The 20,066-nt window shown below is 40.0% G+C and overlaps 1 protein-coding gene and 1 long non-coding RNA gene across 3 annotated transcripts in view; one reads left to right on the forward strand and one right to left on the reverse strand.

Moving 5' to 3' along the window:
• The window catches only part of tsc22d1 (TSC22 domain family, member 1), a 162,192-nt gene that overhangs the window by 53,699 nt on the left and 88,427 nt on the right, over positions 1–20,066 (reverse strand). The gene's annotated exons all lie outside the window — the stretch shown is intronic.
• Positions 1,567–19,777, forward strand: LOC127569272 (uncharacterized). Of its 2 annotated transcripts, none has more exons than XR_007956170.1 (3): positions 1,567–1,840; positions 5,317–5,370; positions 19,027–19,777. It is a non-coding gene; the product is annotated as an uncharacterized LOC127569272 (long non-coding RNA). The 2 variants fall into 2 exon arrangements; XR_007956169.1 differs by lacking the exon at positions 19,027–19,777 and adding an exon at positions 17,726–18,126.

Consider the following 20,066-nt stretch of genomic DNA (forward strand, 5'->3'; position numbering starts at 1 on the left):
CATGTTGGAGCTGGCGACATGGTTTCCTCTACGTTGGAGAAACCAAACACAGACTGGGTGATCACTTTGTGGAACACTTGCACGCAGTCCGCAGGGGTGATCCTTAGCTTCCCGCTGTACGCCACTTTAATTCTCAATCCCACTCCGATTCCAATCTGTCTGCAACCTCCTCCACTGCCATACTGAGGTCAAACAAAACTAGAAGAACAACTTCTCACTTTCCTTTAGGCACTTTGCAACCTTCTGGAATGCACATTACATTCTCCAACTTCAGGTAAACTGCTCTCTCATCACTTCCCCATTATTGCGCTTATGTCCCCGTCTTACCCAATTTCTTTAAAATGCCTTGGTAATGGTCAGTACTCATGCTACTCATCAGCTGATCTATTTAATCCAGCTTCATATATAGGCTCTCCTTGTGTTACACACACTCGACTCATGGACACACCTACAGACCAAAGGGCTCCCATAATAGTACTAAATTCGAAAGTCCGACATAAATGCACGCATTCTTTCCAACAAATGGCAGAACTAGTTTTTTCTGTCTCACCACTTTTAGTAATTGTACCTTTTTAAAATCAGTCTTATGTGCTTTCGATGCCATTTATTACAATACTGTGGAGGTACAGTCACCATATAGAATGTTTTTTGTGTATCTTCTGGCTTGCGGACAAAATTAACTTATGGACATCCATAAAAATGGAAGCCATTTGTTACCTGGGGAAGGCCTATAGTCTTTTCTCTAATACCTCACTCTACCTCTTCCCCTAACCCCCACCAAGATGTGTTTTGAAAAATGACATCCCTCCACTCTTTCTCCAGTTCTGAGGGTCCCTGACCCAAGGACATTAACTGGTTTCTCTTTCTGCAGATACTGCTCGAGTTCTTCCAGCATTTGTTTTTGTTTCAGATTCCAGCATCTGCAGTTATATTTGTTTTCTAAAAACTTTGATGGTCTAATTGTACCTGCCGCTTCAATTTTCTGCCAAGGAACCCACGGTTGCTATGTAATATCACCTTAAACAAATGTACTCAAGGATTCTATCAGTTGGTGAAAAACAATCAGTATGTAAATATAGCTTTTAGAAACTTGATAGCAATTCATAATTTATTATACATAATGGAACGGTACACAAAAGTTGGCTCAAATGTTAACTAAGCAGATTCTCCTGCCCTGTGGCACATTGGTAGTAGTTAACACTAACTGGCCTCAAGCTAAATAGTGTACTGATAGGCATTAGGAAATCCTGGAGATTAGGTATCCAAGTATAGTAAATTATGTTCAATAGTCTAATGAGATGCTTGAGTGGGGAGACTGGCACTGAAGGGACTTGCACTACTTAGAGAGAGAACCTTTAAGATTTGTACATAAAACAGCCACTTCAAAAACTCACTATGTTATGTCTGCTTTCAAGAGAAAACCTGCTGATACAGGAGACGACAGCTTCCAAACAGCTACAGCCTGAATGACAATCTCAGCATTGGAATGCAATTTAGCCCTATTGCAATTAGAACTGAATTTTATAATTGCTTTGGAACATTAACCATCCCAGACACAAAGAAAGACTGGTATCATGCAGGCACAGAGGAATTCAAACAGATTTCCAGTCCGTGTTGGAAGCAAACTCAACAGCTAAGTAAATCTTTTCATCGAGTAAACCTTATTTTAAAACTTGCTCCCGAACCATAAAACCAGCCTCCAAAGTGAAGGTTTTTGGGGCTTCCTGCAGGAATACCGTGCCATCATTGAGGATTACTAAAGTCATAACAAGAACAAAAAAGCAACGATGGAAGTCTGCTATCAACCTTCTAGACTCCAGAAGGACTTCAAAATTTTCAGGTAATGTTTTGGCTATTCCAATTTAGCCATTCAAGGCTTTTTTTAAAAATAAATTTCTTTGCTTGCCACATTACCATCTATGATTACCTTGATCCGGCTCTGAACAGAGTCAGTCTCCAGGCAGCCATTCCATTTTTATCCAATGAAGTGCTTGAGAATCCATAATGTCAACAATTACCAAAAAGTTAATAGCAAGAGGAAAATTATAATTTATTTATTCTTAGAAGAAAATAATTGTAATTTACAAGTTAATGAGGCACAATTTTCATGAACAAACACTAATCAAAGTAAATTGCTGATATCCCTTCCCAATAATGTTCCTATTGCTTAAGAAACTACCAATAAATGTGAGAGTTCCTTTGCTTTCCTCCACACTTCCAACAAAGAGTGGATTTAGGAAACTATGCTGTACCATTCTGGTTTCAAACTTTTCTCAATATCAAAGAAAAGTCCCTAATCCAACAATGGCAGAAACAAACTGCTGAGCTGCATGCTTAAACTGGCAGGTCAGGCAAACAGCTTCAGTTTCAGATCTCTCTCTCTCGCCTTTGGAAACAGAATGATTTGGCTAAAACAACCATTCAAAAGCAATATAACCGAAACCACATCTCTTTCATGACAAGACTATCAAACAGCTGCTTCTTTCAACAATTCCATACAAGCGTTTGGGAAGTTGCCAGTTCTCCACTTGGGCAACTGTTCCATCCTGAAGCAGATCCCTACCATTTGAAGTAATTGCCTCTCCATCAGAAAACAAGAGACAGAAAACTAGAGATCTCCAAGCCAATTCATTGTCTAACTGAGCACAAAGCAGGCGCTGTTTATTTTGTTTCTCAAGTCCATGGAGAACTCAAAGGTCCTGAACAAGAATCCCTATGGGAAACAGCACAAAGGCAAGTAGCTCAGTCATGGAAGCTTTCTAGTTCCAAGTGTCTTACGATGTCAAGATGCACAAGTCAGCCATGTCATGACTGCAGATTTGCAGGATGAATCAAGGTACATCCAAGGCCAAGTCAACACCTTTATGACCAGAGGGGGCAGGATCACTCAGAAATAACAGAATAAAACAACTCAAAATGAGGCGTTTTTTTCACACCTGCTCCAGCTTTTTGAAAGAGCAATCCAAGTGCTGCCATCTGTTACTTTTGCCTAACAATCTTTTTACTTCCAAGTATTTATCCAAAGGCAAAATACTGCAAATATAGGAACCTGAAATGAGAACATGTCAGGCAACATCTGTGGACAGCCTCTTCACGTGGATGACCTTTAATCGTAACTGAAAAAAGTTTGAGTTTTAAAGAACAAAAGGGAGGAAGAAACAAATTGAAGGTCTGAAATAAAGTGCAAAGCAAGAGATTGAATCAGTAATTTCAGAATTTTTCATTGTGTCGAAGTCAAACAGGGAGAGACAAACCAGTCAAGAGTTGAGGCCGTTCACTTGAAATGTTTAATTCTAATCACCAATAAATAGATGCTGATATTTACATAAAAATACATTAAGATTTATTAAGAACCAGGTTTATGGTCATACCGCTACCATACAACAAGTCAATAATTGTTTTCTAATTAAAATGTTTTTAACTATCACTGGTGTTTTTGCCTGACAGCCGAAATTGATAAAAATTCATTCTCAAAGCCTTGCTCTTCCTGGATGGTTGATAACCACCTGTGCTTTTTTACTCCTTCCAAATCATGGATTTTAAAATACCCACCATTTTACAAATTAAACACTCTGTTGAAAAGTACACATTTATTAGGTTAGCATGGTCAACTTTTTTTTTCCCTTCAAAAGCTCAGTGAGAAGCTCTGCATCTCCAATTAATGCTAACTTTAAAGCTATACTACAACAGAGGTAATGCGGGTGCAGAAATGTTCATAGTTTTGAATACATAATAATTACAAGACAGACGAATATAAAAATGCAGTCATTAGCTTATGCAAGTTATAACAACATCAAGTATTGTGCATGAACATCTCAAATGCTTAGGTACCTCCTTGATAAAGTTATCTCTGACTGATTTTTAAATTGGGTCATTTTATTGTCCATCGTCAAACAGAAATTTATATCTTAGAAAGTCGACCATGTAAGCTATTGTAATTATTCAGCCAAGAAGAGGTATTAAGGTTAATTTGACTTCCAAACTCTTGACCTTAAAAGGTTACAGTTCTTCAGTTGCTCACCCAGATACCTTTTAAATGTAATGAGGATTTTTGCCTCTGTTACTCTTTCAGGCAAAAAGCTTCAGACCCTCACTATTTCTTTTCCAAAAAAAAAATTATTGCTCAAGTTTGATCTAATCCTTCTTTTGGTATTTTGTTTGTGCCCACTTAACCAGCACATTTAAATCCTTTGTGCAGCCAACGACCATCTTCCTATCAATTACACCACCAATTTTGGTATCATCTGCAAACCTTTTATTCATAACCCAATATTGATGACCAAATTGATGTATACTACCAGCAGCAAATAGCCCTCTGGAAGTCTGCTGCATATGGCCTTCCAGACAAAAACCTCTAATCATACTTTGCTTTCTCCCAGTGAGTTCATTTTAAATTCAATTGGCCCTTGAATCCTGTGATCTTGTACTTGCTTGATCAACTTGTTATTTCAGAGTTTAAGAGTTTGACAAATTTCCTATACACTTAATCAAAAACATTATCATTAACAAACCTTGTTACCTCCTCAAAAAAATTCAAAGCAGCTATTCACTCAGCCTTAAGCTGACAGGTCAGGCAAAATTAGGGGGTGGGCAGGGGGTGGCTGGAAACAAAGTGCATCTGCAGTTCATCTGTCAGGGCATCAGTTCAGTTCTTCAATTATTCACCCAATTCTTCCGCAGTCAGTTTCCCTAGGCAACCCAATCCAAAAGTGCACCATTTGAATCTCAATCTTGGTTCAATGGTAAAACTCTCACCTCTGAGTCAGAAGGTTGCAGTTCCAGGAACTAGAACAAGTTTGCAAGTAGCAATTGCTTTGGAAACCACACATCAATACAATACCGACAGCTTTACTGCTGCAACTTATCAGAATAGATCTGATTTAAAGTCAAACTCAAGAATGGCATGCAAATAATAGTTTACTATGTAATTACATTCTGTACCATTTCTAGTTAATACGTCTTGTTGTACAGTAGAATGAGGTGGAGTAGGAAATAAAGAACTATTTTTAGTCTAACTGCAAAAAGGATTTTTTCCCCCAAATATGTTCAATTTATCAAATGTATACTCGATTTAATTATCAAGCAGAATACAGGCATCATCACTCAATGGAGCAATGCTTTAATATAGAAACACAATAGGTAATATTCAGTGGGATAGAAGCACTGACAGCCAAGGAACATGCTTAGCTGCCCAATGTAAAAGCCATGGAGAAAACAGATAGAAGGGTAAACCAACAGAAAAAGGCAAATATTGGTCACATTGAGTGCAGAGGGTGGCAAATACAACAATAAATATTTTGTTCATTTATTTTTCAGGATGTGGGCAAGGCCAATATTTGTGCATCCTTAAGCGCTTTTCTCAAGATGGTGGTGAGTCACATTCCTAAGCCGATGCAGTTTATTTGGTGAAGTTACCTCCAAAATAATTCTTCAGGTGGAGAGTTCTAGGATTTATTTTCAAATCAGGATGGAAATGAATCTTCTGTGACCCCTGCTTGCCCTCGTCCTTCCTAGTGGAAGAGTCCATGTTGGGAGATGCTTTTAGCATATTCCTTCATGCTCCCAATTTATACCTTGTAGATGGTGAAAACACTGGTGTCTCAGAAAGACACTACATGTACCCCAGTCTCTAATTTGCTCTCAACCACAGTGTGTGTGTGGCTGGCCCCAGTTAGTGATGACCACCGGTACATTAATGATGGGGGATATCTGTAATGGTGACCTCAAGGGTAGCAGACGCTCTTGTTGGAGGTGGTCAGTGCAAATATCATTTGTTAATTATCAGACCATGCTTGAATACTGTCTACATCTTGCACCGTCCAGACATACACTTTGTTTTCTGAGGAGTTGAGAAAGGAATTGAACATTATACATCAACAAACATCCCAATTCTGGAAAAACAATGGAAAGAAAGTCATTGGTGAAGCAGCTGAAGTTAGTTGGTCCTGGAATACTGCCGAGGAACTGCTGCAGTAATACACCAGGGTTAAGATGACTGACCTTCATCAATCACAACCATCTTCCTTTGCTGAGAGACACGACTGAACCACTGAATAGCTTTCCTCTTGAAGTCACAACTCGGTCTTCTGCTGCCTTGATGTCAAGGTGGTCACTCTCACCTGATCACCAGGATTCAGCCCCAGTCCATGCTTGAACCAAGGCTGTGATGAAGCCACAGTGGCAATGGCAAAACCCAAGCTGGAGAGACTTTGTATTGAGTGACGCCTCTTATGACACCATTGTTGACACCTTTTATAACTAACATGATGACTGAACTATAAAAATTTCTCACATTATTAGGATGATTCTAATTGCTACAGAGTTAATGTCAAAATCTCCGCTCCCCTCTCCCCAAAAAAGTCTTACCAAAACTGCAGGATGAACTCCAAAATATAGCAGCTGAATTGAAGACAAGGTGGGCAAAATTGCAGTAAAGCATCAGGGACTTATTATTCAAAGTGGTAACTTCCAGGTCAGTAGGCATGTTCAATCCTTTTAGTGGGCCGGGGGGGGGGGGGGGGGGGGGGGGGGTGAAAAAGTGGGATCAACTTAAACTATATAAATACATATTTATTTTTTGAAAAGGTGTATACCAACTAATATAGTTGTCATCTTGTGGTTCTTGTTGGGAACCTTTGCTGTCCACTATCATGCCTCCACCACCCCCCAAGAATATAATTTATTCATAAAATTCATAATTATACAATATGGGATATTAATCTCATTACTGTACCTAGCATATTATATTCACTTACAGTATTTACTTCATCTCCTTCCCAAACTTTCCACCAGTATTTGAGGTTATGACGCAGGAGCCAATCCTACAGTGCACAGTGGCAGGAGAGAAGTAAACCATGACATTTCCCTACACAGCCTTTATGAGCCATATTTTTCCAAAAATAGACTTTATTCATAAAACATACAGTAACACAATAATAACAAGATGTCATTACCTTCAAACACGGCACCAAGAAATTAAATATGTCAATTTAAAAGTGTCAAAGTCACTTCTGCTCAGATCAGCAGGTGGGGGTATTTGCAGACATTTTTAATCTCTCCCTGCTTCAATCTGAGGTCCCCATCTGCCTTAAGACAGCCACTATCATCCCGGTACCAAAGAAAAACAAGGTAACGTGCCTTAATGACTACTGCCCCATGGCTCTGACATCCACCATCATGAAGTGCTTTGAGAGACTGGTCAGAGCATACATTAACTTCAGCCTCCCAGACAACCTCAACCTGCTATAATTCGCCTACTGCCAAAACAGGTCTGTGGCAGACGCCATCTCCCTGGTCCTAACTCATCTCTGGAGCATCTGGACAGTAAAGACACTCATGTTAAACTATTGTTTATTGACTACAGCTCAACCTTCAATACTATAATTCCAAGCAAACTCATCTCCAAACTCCAAGACCTGGGACTCAACACCTCCCTTTGCAACTGGATGTTTGACTTCCCGACCAACAGACCACAATCAGTAAGAGCAGGCAACAACACCTCCGCCATGATTATTCTCAACACTGGTGCCCTGCAAAGCTGCGTCCTCAGCCCCCTACTCTATTCCCTATACAGTTGTGACTGAGAGACCAGATTCTGCTCTAATTCCATCTATAGGTTTGCAGATAATACCACCACAGTGGACCACATCTCAAATAACAATGAGTCGGAGTACAAGAAAAAGACAGAGAGCCTCATGACATGGTGCCATGACAACCACCTTTCCCTCAATGTCAGCAAAACAAAAAAGCTGGTCATTGACTTCAGGAAGGGGGGTAGTGCACATGCTCCTGTCTACATCAACGGCACACCAGCACCTCTACTTCCTCGGGGGACTAAAGAAATTTGGCATGTCCCCTTTGACTCTCAACAATTTTTATCAATGCACCATAGAAAGCATCCTATCTGGATGCATCACAACTTGGTATGGCAATTGCTCTGCCTGAGGTCACAAGAAACTGCAGAGAGTTGTGGACACAGCTCAGTGCATGACAGAAACCAGCCTCTCTTCCATGGACTGTCTACACTTCTCACTAACTCAGTAAAGCAGCCAGCATAATTAAAGACCCCACCCACTCCAGTCATTCTCTCTTCTCCCCCCTCCCATCAGGCAGAAGATACAAAAGCCTGAAAGCATGTACCACCAGGCTCAAGGACAGCTTCTATCCCGCTGTTATAAGTACGATAAGATGGACTCTTGACCTCAATCCACCTCGTCATGGGCGCTTACACCTTACTGTCTGCCTGCACTTTCTCTGTACCTGTTACTCTTTTATCTGCACTATTTTATTGTCTTACCTTGTACTACCTCAATACACCATTGTAATGAAATTATCTGTATGGGCGGTATGCAAGACAAGTTTTTCCACTGAACCTCAGTATGTGTGACATTAATAAACCAATTTACCAAAAAGTTTCATCCCTAAACATGCCATCAGCGAGAGGATGGTATATGGGACCAATCACTCCTATTCCTTGGAATATCAGCTATTGTTCTTGAGCAATGACCGAGGAAGTAGTGGGGCAGCCACTCTGCATTGATGGTCCGAATTGGAAGGGGTCAGCACTACCCTTGTTCCCTATCACGCCCCTGCTGGGGGGGGGGGGGGGGGGCGCGGGAGGGAAACGACACAACACTAACATTTGGCCCGATGTGGACCCAGGGAAAAGTCCAACCATTCCAGCCACTGCCCCACACCAACAGGATGGACTGATTCAATGAATCCTCCATGGGCAACCCAGCTTTTTTCTTGCTCTGATAGTCACTGACTTGAGCCATGCATGCTGACTCCTCCAGGCATTCATCCCTTATGTCCCACACCACCCCTCCCCACCACAGGGGGAAGGGTGGGAGTGGACCAGCGAGAGAGCGAGAACTTGGAGATGCATCTTCCGGCCAATAACAATACTAGAAAGTGGGATTCGTCTGGGCAGCTTCCCCCAAACCCGATTGCTGTTATAAATCTTCTATGATCCACCTTTTTCCATAAACATTACATGATCAATCTCTTCCCCAGCATCTGCTGCTGAAAGCATCCTCCCTGACTTTGATAATGCTACCCAGGACTTTTCCAACTCACTCTCAACCTGCAACCCTTGTTCTGTAAACTTGTTGTCATCCAGACACGAACCAAGCCTTACACACAGCATGTCTTTTACCAATCACCCCAGTATTTACCAACCTACACTGACCCCCTAACTCAACAATGGCTCCAAATTAAGCAGTACCTCAAATTTAAACTGACATTTTCCAATTCCCCACACCTTTGTGGCAAGATTGACAGCAACGTTTAGTTCTTACAATGTTGGAAGTGATGGCACGGACCCACAACTTGGAACAAAAATCACATCTACTTTGTAAAGCTAAAATGCTTTGGGTTTTTAAAGAACATCATGTGTTTTTTTTGGGAACCCACAAAGGCATGAGAATACAATGAACTAGGAAGCATTCAACTCCCAGCCGATTGTCAGTGGAGCTTTTTGCCAATAATTTGCTCATGTTGATATGACTATTTAAACAAGTGAACTACCTCAGTTCCTAAGATGAACTGCATTGCAAAGTTAGAAGCCTTTCATCAGCCTCCTAGTTACCCAGTGCCTTTGGAAGATGAAGTTATTAGCTGAAGTTTCCTCTGCTGTAGACACCAGTTTACTTTTTAAGCACACAGTCCCGCAAACAGAAGGAAGAGCTTTGAAAATACAACTTTCATGTTAAACAGAAAGCTGAATTAAAATTAGGAAATCAGCTTGCTTCAGGAACATAATTTGAAGTAATTTATTTCTAATTGAGAACTCTACTGGAATCATAGTACTTTTGCAAATATATCCAACCTGCTCAAAAGCCGCCGCCTGAAAAGAAATGAGAATTCAAGTTGCAGGGTACTATTAAAGTCTTAAGGACTGTAATCAGACCACCTGTTAGAAGCTTCTCTCATTACTTTCCCCAATAAACTGCACACATGATCAGATTTCTTTTTAATTATCTCATTCAATATGGGTGTTTCTAGCACGACCAGCATTTATCACCCAACCTTAATTTTCCTTGAAAAGGTGGTGATAAATGTTTTCATGAACTGCTGCAGGCAGTGTACTGACAGTACTCCCATGGTGTTATTTGGAAAGCATTTCAAAGATATTGAAAGACAAATATGGACCAGCAATGTATTTCTAAGTTAGGATGGTGTGCAGTCCCCATCCTTTGAAGTTGCTGATTAGGAAGATACTGCAGTGCAGTTTGTATATCAGTAGCAGAGGGAGTGGTGATGGGATACCAATCCAATGCATTACTTTGTTCTGTCTGTAGATGAGCCTTAAATATCATAGGAAACGCACAAAGCCAGACAAGTGAAGATTACTCTGTCACACTGCTGATTTATACACTGTAGGTAGCTCGGGAGAGCAGAAGAGGGGTTGGCAGTGCAGCAGCTTTGGGGAATGAGAAGCAAGTGCGTCACCTCAGAATTCCCAGCCTCTGACCTGCTCTTGGTCACAGTATTTATGTAGATGAATCAGGTCAGTTTCTGGTTGATGCCATCACCAGTGCAGGATCTGGTGATGGTAATGCAGTTGAATGTCAAGGGTAGACAATTTTGTTGAGACAGTCAGCACTCATGTTCCTTTCCATTTATCAGTCCAAGCCTGAATTTTGTCCATGACTCACTTCATGCAAACACAGACCACTGCCTTAACAGAACAGAACTTTTCATTTCTGACATTATGCTACAGGAAAAGTCATTCTGATTCTCTTCTGGAGTTCAGTTCTTTTATCCACATCATGACCAAGGGTGAAATAATGTCTGGCACAGCCCATACCAGCCATCAGTGAATTTGTTGGTGAGAAGGTGTCACCTGATGGAGTCAATGACACTATCCCCCACCTTCTGGTTGATCAAGAGTAGATTGATTGGGTTTCAATTTGACCTACTTTTGTGGATGGGGCATACTTAGTCAATTGCCCATTTTGCTGGGTTTATGCCAGTATGGTAGCTATGTTCTAACAGCTTGGCTAGACTCATGACTAGTTTGAGAATTTCAGGACTATAGTCAGTGATCAGAACTCATAGCCTTTGCTACATCCAGTCATACAACATGGAGCGAATCAAACTGGATGAAGGCTAGCTTTTGGGTGAGGATCTCTGCAGAAAACAAAGATGGATTATCTACTTACTACACCCAACTGCATAAAATTACAAATGCTTACATCTTCTTTCACACTTATATGCTGGACTCCACATCAGTAAGAATGAGATGTTCCTGGTGCCTCCTATTCCCATTAGTTGCATAATTGTTTGCCACCATTGAGTACATATGATAGGTTTTCAGAGCTTTGATCTGATCCATTGGTTATGACATTGCTTTTCTCAACAAAATGCTTAAATAAGCATTATATGCTGTGGCTCTTGCAAATGCTTTTTTTTAAAAAACTGCGAACAGTTAAAAGAAGATTTCTGGACAGAGTAGCATGGTAGTTAAGTTACTGGACTAACAGTTAGAATTCCAAGGACAAGAGCTTGAGAGCAGCTGGAGCAATGAAATGACTCTGGAGCAAAAGCTGGCCTTGACTGTCAAACCCCATGTGGGTCACTCATGTTCTCAAAGGAACTTGCTATCCTTGCACATTCCAGCCTATAAATGACACCAGATCCAAAAAAAAAATGATTGATGCCCAACTTTCTCCTCAGTTCAGGGTCAATTAAGGATGGACAATAAATGCTTGTATTATCAGTGATGTCTACATCCTGCGAATGCATTTCTTTTTTAAGAACACCTATTGTACTTCAAACAAACACAGAAATCCTTCTAAGAATCCTTCTATCAATGTTACAAATGATAACTAAAAAATAATAAGTTCAAGTTTCTGGACAACTGCTGAACAGAGTAGAACTTAGCACAATAATTAAAGGAGTAAAGTGGATAATAATTAGATGATAATGGTGGTTTTGATCCTGATTCAAGCACTGAAACTATTATGTAAACACATGTAAAGATGTTGGCTTAAACAAAAGAGCTAGAAATGAAAAAAATCACTAATGCAATGACTAAACAAGCATCTCTTAAATAATTCTTTTTGCTCTGTACTTCACTGTTCAAGGGTTCTTAGGAAGGTAGATGCCACAGGGAAAGCACTCCAATGCTTGGAGTCATACCTTGTGCAAAGGGCAATGGCTGTGGTTAATGGTCAGGAGTGGGCATGTTTGACAATGAATGCATTATGTTCAATTTCATTTGCAACTCTTTAGAAAATTAAGCAATCCACACCTGTACATAGCAAGAACAGGGCATCATTCAGGTATGGCAGAGGTATGGTGAGTAACATTTACACCATAAAACTGCCAATCAACAAAAGTCTAAGAACCCACACACCACAACCTGCAGGTTTCCCACCAAGTGACACACCATCTTGACATCACTGATTCACCCACTATCAAAATCCCTGAGGGTCACCACACGCCAGAAAATCAACTGAACCACATACACAAATTCTATGGCTACATGAGAAGGTCAGGTGCAAGTGTGTGTTCACACCACCAGCAAGGCACAAGTCTGGATTGTGATGGAATATTCTCCTATTGGCAGGATAAGTAGCTCCAACCCCTCTCAAGAATGGCCTTACACCAACCAGGTACATATCTAGCAACTCACTTGATTGGCACCCCATAAACCACCCTAAATATTCATTTCTTCTACGACCATCATAAGTTGATTGCAGTGTGAGCCATCCATAAAATGTGCTGGAGATCCAGGTGATTTTGACAACATATCCCAAACTGACAAGCTCTACCACTAAGCTAGTGCATAGGAACACCAGGTTCCCCTCCAAGTCACACACCATCCTGACTTGGTAAAATATTGCTGTTCCGTCATTGCATTGGATCTGGATCCTCAAACACCCAGTCAACAACTGTGGGAGTCCTTCACCAGAAGGACTACAGCAGCTCAGTAGCAACTCAGCTTCTCAATGCAATTATGAATTAGCAATGGTTTTGCCAGCAATACTTGCATCCCAGAAAATTAACAAAAGGGACTAATTAACAGTTCATCTACCTTCACACAGAACTAAAAGACCTGCAACTACCAAGTATCCACAGCCCTGCAACAGTCAAAAGACATTGCACACCACAGTGTGATCTCAGAACATCCTGAAGTGCATCAACTGAAGCTATGAGAGGAAAAAATATCACTTAACTCAGACATCTTAATTGCCAAGTTATGAGGCATACATCCGGCTAACCAAGAAAAATAGTTGCAGCATATTGTACATGAACAAATTTCTGGGATCTGGTGTACAAATTCAGGAATAACAACAGAAAATGCTGGAAATACTCAGCAGGTCTGGCACCATCTATGAAAAGAAACAGAACAGACATTTCAAGTGCGAGACACCCCCTTCTTTCGAGTTCTGACAAAGAACCTCGGATCTGAAATGTTAAATCGTTCCTTTTCCCATAGTTGCTGTCTGACTCGGAGATTTCCCAGCATTTTCTGGTTTTATTTCAGACTTCCGACATTTGAAGGTTTTTTTTTTATTTTCATTTAAAATTAATTTTGGTGACATTTTGTAACAAAAGAGAAATACAGCAAGCATTTTCAAATGCCAGCCAATGAAGTAATTACCTTTTAATGCATTAAGACATTTGCTGGAATTTGTACTAAGATATTTACCGATTACACACTAATATTGAAGCATTATCTTTCTTAAAATATAACGTGTAGAACTCTTCCTCTCTAACTTCATATCTTACTCCATTAATCCCAAGGGCTGATTGTGTAGTCTGCTGACCTCAAACTGCTATTGATTAAATCAATACAAACTTCACATCACATTAACTTAGCCCACCAAGTGCTATTAATAATTATGCTTCATACAGTATATATCAACAGATGGAATTTTGTAGACAAGAGTTTGTCAGCTTGGTTACCTGGCTACTGATGGATTTCCAAAAAAACAGAAGCAGAATTTACTATCCAATTCAAACTGACCACCACCACCATCCTCCTTCCACTTCACTCCTGAAGGTAATTATTTGTGCTGTTATGGATGGGCATTAGTATCTACTGAATTCCAAGAACTTGACGGCTAAGCACAAAGAGAATAGAACCTTCAGACTTCCATTAAATAAGGGATTCTCTTTATTCACCATAAAATTTCCCAACCTGGCATCCATAAATATGCTTTTCCAATAAGATTTAAAGAACAAGCAAAAGATGATGTTGGACATCTGAAATAAAATAAAAATATTCAACAGGTCACACAGCATCTACGGAGACCGAAAGAGAGCTAACATATCAAGTCAATGACCTTTCATCAGAACAAAGAAAAAATTAGAAATCAAGGACGTTTTCAGTTGCAAATAAGCGGTAGAGGTGGAGAGCAAAGAGAATGTCTGTGAAAGGGTGGAGTCCAAGAAAGACTGAATCATGCAAATAGTTGCAATAGCAGCCAAAGGTGATGAAGGATTAATACTTGCAGCTAATCACCATTGCTTAACTTCCATCAATGCTATTTACATTAGCTTCTCTTGGTCTCAACCCTACCACAGATATGCCTTTTGTTCTCTCCCTCCTCCTCTGCACCCAAAACAAACATGTTTCTGAATTTTCTTAGTTATGATAAAAGGTTATCAACCTGAAATGTTGCTCTCTCCACAGGTGCTACCTGACTTGAGTGTTCCTGGCATTTTCCATTTTAATTCAAATCTTCAATACAAGGGGCAATCCCTTCAAGTGTGTAGTTGATGGCAGAAAACCGTGGAGACAAAGATTTTACCAACTTCTAGCATATTAGTTCAAGACTGATGACAGGAAGCTCTTTTTCACGAAGAATGATCAATGTCTGGAATGGCATTCTTGGACATTGGAGGCACTGCTTGAATTACTCACAAGCAGTTGGGTGGGAAGCCTCAGAAACCATGGGAAGTATGAAGAGAAGATCACAGATTTTCTGTAAAGGGGGGCTAAAGTGGCAGAACACAATTATTGTTCATTTAACATTTAATCATGATTAAATTGCCAGTTCATGAAAGCAAAACTTTGACCATCAGTAATACTATTTACACCAATTTTGAGAAATCTTGGTACAAAATATAATTTTTAAATTTAAATTTTAAATTTTATTTACAGCGTGGTAACAGGCCCTTCCAGCCCAATGAGTCCGCGCCACCCATTTTAAACCCAAATTAACCTACCGGTACATCTTTGGAATGTGGGAGGAAACCAGAGCACCTGAAGGAAACCCACACAGACATGGGAGAACGTACAAACTCCTTACAGACAGCAACGGGAATCGAACCCCGATCGCTGGCGCTGTAATAGCGTCGCGCTAACTGCTACGGTACCATGCCGCCCCTAAAATAGCAGAATTTAGAACTTCTTCAGTACCCTTTGAAGAAATTAAGATGACACGAAGAAAAAAACTAATGCAATGATTTATAAGTATTTGGAATGTGCTGCTGATGGATAGTAACCTTCAAAAGGGAACTGGATAAATAATTGAAATAAAAGTTGCAAGAATATGGGCAAGTGGAACTGCCTAGATCCAATTGCAGATTCAATGGGCTGAACGACCTCCATCTGTGCTATTTTACAATTCCATGATCTGTCTGTGTAACACTTCAGATTGCCAATGCACCCTTAATCATGCTCACTACAAAGTAAACCCAGCTCAGAAATGGGTTTGATGCCATTTCAGGGAAGGTGCAATGCCCGTTAACAATTTGCAAACCACAGCTATGTTGACCATTGGTGAACCACAGTCAAAAGGTACACTGTGAGAAGCCGATCAAAATCTGGTACAAGAACGGGTGTGTTTCTGTGATCGATGCTACTCAGCAGTGTTTAAATAAAACATTCATTTTTTTTCCATCAGTAAGCATGGAACAATGTACAGAGCACTCAAATACACAAAAGGTACCTTTTATATGACAGAAAGAGTACAAGATAAATGACTGATTTCTGGATTTAGATCACATTTTGTTCTTTGTACGATCTATATAATGAACAAGGAAAGAAATTACTCACACACGCAAACAGAACCCAACAGAAACATAGCGAATATAGTAAAGGAAACTGCTCCTTAATCTAATGCAACTTTAATTTACCACATCCAGTTAAACACCCATGCAATTATAATCCAAATTGACAGACCTGAAAGAAAGCAGGCACCTACTGAAAACCCAAACCACAGTTTGCATTAAGAGGACTGTATTATCTGATAATCCATCTTTATGTGCCATTTGTCACTTGTGAGAATTTCCATTGCTTCATTCCAATTATTGGATAATTAATTTCTTTGGGCATTAAGAGCATCTGAAATAAACTAATATCCCATCACATGGATAATATTGCAAAATCCAGTAATATAATCTTACAAAATCTTTGATGTAAACATTGAAAGAATCAATTCTGCGGCATAAATTACAAAGTTCAAGGTTTCTGATATAGTCTTTGATGAATTATTTTCCTATTATTACAGCCTTAATGCATCAAAAATAATCAACTGGAAGCAGAACCAGGCAATGTGACATTTATTGAGTTTTCTACACCTGGCATGGAGCTTGTAGTCTCTACCTTCCTCCTCCCCCTACTGCCATCATGAGATCAGTTTCTACTTTCTTCTATTGCCATTTTCTGTAGATCTTCCTCTAAACAAGATGTGAAACAGAAGGCGAAGCATTGGGGACAGGCAGGCACGGTAGTGTAGTGGTTAGTGTAACGCTTTACAGCGCTAGCGACCTGGGTTCAATTCCGACCACTGTCTGTAAGGAGTTTGTACGTTCTCCCCGTGCCTGCGTGGGTTTCCTCCGGGTGCTCCGGTTTCCTCCCACATGCCAAAGACATACAGGTTTGGAAGTTGTGGGCATGCTATGTTGGTGCCAGAAGCATGGCAACACTTGCGGGCTGCCCCCAGAACACTACACAAAAGATGCATTTCACTGTGTGTTTCGATGTACATGTGACTAATAAAGATATCTTATCTTATCTTATATTGCATTTCTACAAGGAAGCTTTAAACACATCCGTAAATCTTTTCCTCTGACCACCTGGTAATCTCTTGCTCTGATTGAGTTTAGAACAGAGTGACTGTTTTGGAAGTCTGGTGTTGGGTGTGTAAAGAATATGGTCTGTCCAATGACTGTGTAACTAAGACTTCATAGCTGAGATGTTGATCTGGGAGAGGACACTAACACTGGTTCCTTCACTGATACTTCCAATGAATTTGGAGGACTTTACAGAGACATAATTGGTGGTACCTTTCCTGTACCTTGAAATGCCTACTGTAGGTAGTTCTAACCTATGGGATCAGTGATGCTCAGTAAACCATGAGTTTTGCACCACGTCAGAGGACCTGATCTGTAAAAAACGTTTTTTCCCTCAATTGACCCAAGGCTGTGCACGTGCATTGAAGGCAATGTGAATTTTATCATTGAAGTCTGCATATGCCAAGAGATAGCTCCCAAGATACAAGGTGCCATATGTTTACCCAGGTCTTGACATGAACCTTGATTAAGTGCCATCACATGAGCATATAGATGACTACTTGCAAATCTTGGAGCATTTATTTCTTTTTCACCATAAATTTACCTGGCAATAACAAATTAAATTCTGGGGTTATAAACTTTGAGTTCTTCAGTGTCTGAGAATATGGTTATAAAACACACTAAGATGGTCATTTCTACCCCACTCCTTCGTATTATGCCTAATTGTATGCCTCAAATCTCATTACTGCAGAGTTTGGGAGTTCACCATGAGACGTTCTTCAAGACCTCCTGTGTGTTTCTTTGGTTGCCTAGGATCGCAATTCGTAATGTAACACCAACTCAAAAATTGTACTTCTGAGTTTCATCAGCATTGAGCATTGTACTTCTAAGGAACAATTGCAATCTCTCGTGCGGACATAAGGAACTTGAACATAGAAATTCAATTCTTTTGTAGATCTACTTTGAGCTGGGATACCAGTACAGCACGAGTAATATGAAGACCAGTGTTAAATTTCAGTCAATTTTACCTCAACTTGATACTATAAAATCTCTTCACAAGTTGGTTTTCTTTGTTATACAAATGCAGTTTGGAAATAATGACCAATACTTCAACTATTTAAACCATGTTTTTAGCAGTGAGAGAAAAGTTGATAAGTGCGCCCAGAAGCATGTAAGCAGCCCACATACCTATATTAGGTACATCCAGGTTGGAATTGGTGATGCTTTGAAATTTTAAATTTGTGTCCCTTGTGATTTCTGGTGGGTCCAGGTCTCCTTGGCATCTATGATTGTCCTCTTCACTCTTTACCACAGCCAAGCTTTGGTCATCCACCAATGTAAATATTACCCTATATACCCATGTCCAAGTTATTAATTTGCACAAATAAAGCAGTCCTGAGCACTGATCCTAAGGGAACATCACTGTCTACCAATTCCCAATCTGAATAACATTTGCCACTACATTCATGCTACTAATGACCTTTTTATTTCATGCTTCTCAATTTTGCAGACCTGTCTTTTGTGGAATTTCATCTGACAAAGCAACACTCTGAAGCATCAGCCTACATTTTCGTGTTTAGGATTAACAGTCACTCGAATAAGGTAGCAGCAACTCAGCAGGTCGAACAGCATTTACAATGGGGGGGGGGGGGGGGGGAGAGTGGAAGAACAGTTAGAGTTTTGGGTTGAAATCCTGCGGGTTGACAATTCCTTCACCCACCCCCCCCCCCCACCCCATGATGCTGCTTGATCTGCTGAGTTCCTCCAGCAGATTGATTGTTGCTCCAGATTCTAGCACCTGCAGTCTTGTATTTCCACTTGAATGAGGTATCTAGGACTTGCTTTCACCTTTCAGCAGCCCAATAGAAGGAAGGAAACAAAGTGTCAAAGTTTGGCAGCCTGTTCAAATAACCTGTTTTGTCTTGAAATGCAGATCGTTTGACACGTAAATCACACTGACCGAATACCCTTATTCATAACTTCTCTAAACAATTGAATGCTCTCAATGAATACATTGGAATAATCAACTTCAAATTCCATTTTTGCTTACAGATAACAATTCACTTTTGTCTTGTGATGCAATGCACATCCGCTGGCACTTCAAGATCAAGTATTTTCTTAGTCTGCCTGCGTAATTTGACCAGGTTATTACGAAGACTCCACTAACTTGTGGTCACCAGTAAATATTATTCCAATCCAAGAAGTCTCTGCCACATCATTTATGAATAACAAGGACTTTTGCTCCTGAACCACTGTCAAATGGACTGTGATCAGCAGAATTCGAAAGCCTTTCACTATAGCTCTGACAATTTTCAGTCCTAGGTTATTTGCCATTCATTTCATGAGCCTTAAACTTCTCTGAAATCCACAGATGTGCCCTCTGAAATTTAAAGTAAGTTATTATATTTATTGTGTAAGCCTTCTCTATTTACTTGGTTACCTCCTCAAAGAATTCCAGCAGTTTTGTGAGGCATAACCCATTAGCTCTGAAACTCTTGCAGCTTCAGCATTGTTTTGGATGAAGAGTGAAGGCAGTCTACTGGCACACTTTATTATGGACAATTACTGTTTAATATTTTTCTTTTCACTGGATTCTTCCAAATATACATTTTTTTTCTACTCTATGTCACTGATTAATGAAAAACACTGCCCTGAATCTTTGCAGTTTAATGGAGGCCTTGAACTTGCTCATCTTGTTGTTGAGTTTAGAGGGTTCCCTCCCACAGTCTGCAGGTAGTACAAATAGTGTTTTCTGGTTACACACTGGGCACTCTGGATACCATTATCAACCCAGCATGCACAGGCACCAGTTACTCCCACCACCCCAGATGAGGGAATAATTATACTCCCTGTCTGAAATGAAAACATTAAATCATTAATAAATTTGGTTTTTATCAAAGACAGATTTGCTTATTCCATCACACAACTCAAAGCAATTTTAAGAATACAAGTAAAAGGCAAGTGTTCTATATTCCAACCAAAACCAGAAGCTCCTGACAAAGACAAATAGTTCTTCTAATATTCTTCTAATAGTTCTACAGTACTGAGACCTTTCTCTTCTCCATCCCTGATTAACTGTAAATGATTAGACA

The sequence above is a fragment of the Pristis pectinata genome, chromosome 4, assembly GCF_009764475.1.
Source record: "Pristis pectinata isolate sPriPec2 chromosome 4, sPriPec2.1.pri, whole genome shotgun sequence".
Lineage (NCBI taxonomy): Eukaryota > Metazoa > Chordata > Chondrichthyes > Rhinopristiformes > Pristidae > Pristis > Pristis pectinata.